Source organism: Cyprinodon variegatus, unplaced genomic scaffold (genome assembly GCF_000732505.1).
Source record: "Cyprinodon variegatus isolate N-32 unplaced genomic scaffold, C_variegatus-1.0 Scaffold631, whole genome shotgun sequence".
NCBI classification, from domain to species: domain Eukaryota; kingdom Metazoa; phylum Chordata; class Actinopteri; order Cyprinodontiformes; family Cyprinodontidae; genus Cyprinodon; species Cyprinodon variegatus.
The window spans coordinates 211,285-215,682 of record NW_015151084.1 but is presented as its reverse complement, the minus strand read 5'-3'; positions in this window follow the sequence as shown (position 1 = coordinate 215,682).

The window sequence follows — 4,398 nt, the reverse complement described above, 5'->3', positions numbered from 1 at the left end:
CCTAAGTGGAACTGATTATCGTGAATGTTCTTCTGTTGTCTTTTTTTGCAGGAGCTCTGACCCACATTCTTATACACTCAGGAGACTTATCGGATTAATGTTTATCATATCAGATCAGTAAATATGAACTACTGAAACTGGGACTGGGTTTAAACCAGGCAGTGACACATCTAAGGAGAATTTGTTGGTTAGATCTTGAAGCCGAATTTTGTGATGAAGAATTTTTTTGAGAGGACTTACTGGTTGGATGTTTGATAACCTCCAAGTGGGAACAAGAGGAGTTTTATCCAAGAACGGATTCAAATCTAGGATCTGGACAGGTAAGCCTTTACCTTTTAGGCCAGATTCACCAGAGTCAAAAAGGAGGGGCGCTGAAGGTGAGCAGGGTCTGTTGACTGAGAGGGTTTTGCAAGAAAAACAAACAAGAGGTTTTCCTGAGTTTCAAACACAAGATCAGACGAGCCAAAGAATGAGAATGAATTTGATCCAGGAAGACAATTTTCGGAAAGGGAGCACAGGACTGGTAAGCAGGCAAAGACAAGTAATAGAGAGCTATGTCAAGGAAGCGAGAGGTAGCCAGTAGCCTCTCTGACACCATCTGGTGGGTAAATCGTGAACGAAGATGACAAAGTTCTCCAAATCCCCACCACATTAATTTCCTCAAACACTCCAAAGTCTGATTTTTGGAGACACAATATTGTTGAAGTTGGACATCTATATTCGGAAGTGGGACACACTTTTTTTGCAGCTAAAGCACTCTAACAAATGAGCAAAAAAAGTATTTATAACTGTGCCAAAATCTTTAGCCTAGTAAACTAGCCCCATCCACAGTGACCAAAATCATTTTTCTCCTGCGAGTTGGTCTAGCCTTGATCAATGCCCCACGCCCTAGAACTGGCTGGCCAATCAATTTTTGGATGCAAAGAGGGCGGGGTTTTGAGGGCATGACGACAAAGTTGCGTGACGCTGGAGAAAGCACAACAAGGAAGATGGCAACAACTATTGAACAGTTCTTGTTTGACTCAGCTTTCGAATCAATTTTGGAAGGATTGGACTTGGGGTTTTCATTGAAACGTGAGCAGGAAGAGGCTCTATGCTCATTTATTTTTAAGGACGTATTCGCCATTTTATCGACAGGCTGTTTGTTTACACTCCCCCACCAGCTTTCTGTCGCTCTTATTACGTCACAGTCAGTTGCGCTCATTGGTCAGAGCATTGGCCAATAGGCACAGACATGGTTACAAAGACATGGGGTTGTTCTCATCAACAATCTTCCGATGTCTCATTTCTCGGGTTCAGACTAAATTACACATTTGGTTTATCAGGCTGCAAAATCTTAAGTAAGAAGACGAAATTATGTGTGATTTAACAAACAAAAAAAAGTAAACCTGTTATTTTAAATTCTGGAGGTAGCACACACATATCATGAATGCCTTAGGCAGAATTCAAATAAGCAGTTTTTATCTGGATTAATTCCAAGATAAAAGTGAGATTAACCTAGATAAAGAAAAAATAATCTATGCCCACCACTTATTATTATAGTTCAGTCTAGGAGTGATTTTGATTAGGAAGACTCTTTTTTAGTGATCTAAAAATAGAACTACAGAGCCTGCCATAGCCCACTTTTTATAAACCTATGCATCAACTCTAGCAACAATATTCTCCTTCGCTATTTTCCACTCCTTTGTAGCTGTAGCGCTCTTTCTCTGTCTTTTAAACACATTCTCAATTTTTATTAAATTTTTTCATGAAAATCTCCAGTTCCAGTAGTGTGAAATAAGCACTTGCTGTAGCCTGTTGTCCTTGCGACTCATCAATTCTGGGCTCCACTCATGATGGCTTTTAAACTCAGAGTTCCCGACCTTAGGCTAGATCAATTAAGAGTTGCAGATTTAAAGCCGAGTTTGTTAAACCTGCCTCATGAAATGGACTCAAGGTCCCAGAGTGCTGATGTTTACTTTTTGCTCACTGGGTTTAGTGACATCAAACACCTGATTTTTATTTCTTGGATTTATTTGTTGAAATAAAAAACAGGCCTAACTTCAGTGTTTAAGCTTTAGATAGTTGAACCCAAATTGATTTTAAATGGAGTCCCTTCTCTAAACTTTTTGAACTTTTAAATAATGCTGCGGCTTAATTGTTCAAAACAGTCCAGGTATCAGAAGTTGAATCATAAATCACACTCACCTGGTCCTCTATATATTGGAGGGTTGTTGTTGATCTTCTGATTTGTAGATTTTGTTGGAATCTTTTTCACAAGAGAGGGTTTAGTCAAAAATGGGAGTGAAGTGCCCTCTGAGAGAGTGGGTCTCTGTTCATTAGGGGTATATGACGGCACATCCCGAAATCTGAGAGAAATAAAACATTTTATCTACACAGAAAAAAATCAATTTATTACTTAAGCAAAAGGGCTGTTTTGTTTGTTATAATTGAATTCTCAATATTAATAGTAATTACTAGCTATATCAGGGCGCTATAAACCTAAATATAATTTAGGTTCTTCTGTGGATTATTTATTCTATCACTTTGAGTTATGGGAAGTTTAAAGGAAAGTATTCTTCTGGGCTCAGTTTGTCTCCATCCAACATTATTCAATGTTTTGTACATTGGAATAGCAATATTTATCTGGAAATATCTTAGTTTACAGCTTTGCTTTAAAAAATATGTGTATCTTTTAATCAAATAAAGAAACCAAATCTTTATAAATAGAGAAATTTGCTTCATTTATTAGAATCATTTGTAATAATCGTGGCACTGGGGCTGGCCTATCTGTCCACTCTGCACCCCTACTCAGCTCCACCTTATCTGCGATCAACTCTCAACTGGTTTCACCTGTTTCCACCTGCTTATAAGCCTCGTTCAGATCAGCTACCAGTGCCAGATCGTCTCGAACCTACAGGTGAGAATCTTCCAGCCATTCTTTTTACAAAACTTTCTGCCTGTCTCGTTTGCTTTTCTGCTTTCTGTTACTGAACCTGCCTGTCCCTGTCCTGCCTCTGTCTGCCCACCTGGAAACCTGATCAGATCTGTCTCTGGACTTTGGACCCTGTTTTTCTTGGATTTCCTGTCTGTAAGCCTGATCCCCTCTACCTTTGAGTACTGGATTTTGCCTAACTTTTGTGGATCTCGGAAACCTATTAGTTTAAGGACCTGGATTGGACCTGGACCTTCCCTCCTGGATCTCTGTGTCTGTGCTGCCGCTAGATCTCTGTCATACTGTTGCCGAACCCGTACCCCTCTGCATCACGTCTCTGGAAAGACTGGAATCTTCTGTCTCCCTGTCGACCGCCCCCAGGGTCGTGCCCCAGCAAACTCTGCCTGAGAGCGGACTTCGGCTCCTAACTCACTTCTCTGCCTCTAACTGGCACTTCATGCTCTGGACCTCTTGAGTCAGGTTAGTGACCAAGCTCCTCAGTAATCATACCCGCCCCCACTTTGTCAGAATTCAGTTTGTGTGGGTTGTGTTTTTCTGTGTTTTCCCTCCACCACCAGGTGGCGCCTGAGGACTCTTAAGCTGCTGACTGCCACTACCTCTACGCCAGAGTGTTTGCCAGTTTTGGGTACTCTAGCCAAGCTGAGTTTTGCTGGGCCAAACTGAGTTTTTGTCAAACTGAGTCTTAACCTTGATTTTTTTTGTCTTTTCCTCTCGGCAGGAAGTCATCCTGCAAACTGGATGTTTTGGACCTTCTCCCCCTGGAAGGATCATCTGAGCTTCAAACTGAGCTGGGAATTCAAACTGGAGGTTTGGATCTACTTTTCCCCAAGGGATCATTTGAGCTTCACACTGAGCAGGGGATTCATCGTCTCAACAAACCGTTCAACTACCATAGGAAATCTAAGTGGCAGTCAGCTCCTCCGTTCCTCAAGGAAACACCTCAACCTGGGTAAACCCTGTCCGCCCTCCAACGAGCAAGTCAATTACTAGAACGACCCACACCGACTGGATTCAAAGAAAGACACCTTTTCTGGAAACTCCCGTTTCGCCAGTGTTCAGAGCAGCACTGGACCATCTTCACTACCTGTTCTCAATAAACCTGTTAAACCTTTCCCTAGTCTCTCTGTTTGGTTTTGTGCATGTGGGTCAGATCTTAGAATAAAATCATGAGACACTTGTCTCTAACCTGTGTATCTGCCAAGTCACTGACCTGTCTTGGTTGAATCTTGAGCCCTATTCTCATGTATTACATTATTTTATCATATTTATATTTTCCGGTAAGCTTTAGGCCTCACTAAAATGATAAAGAAGTTATTTCTTTTCTGTCTTCATCTAAAGTCTAATGGAATGTTTGGAGGATGAGTTTACGGCCAGGGGCCAAGCAGAGGACCCAACAGTTGTGTTCCACTAAAGAGCTTTAATTTTAGTGACAGAATAGAGCATACCTCTATTTTGGGTCAGAA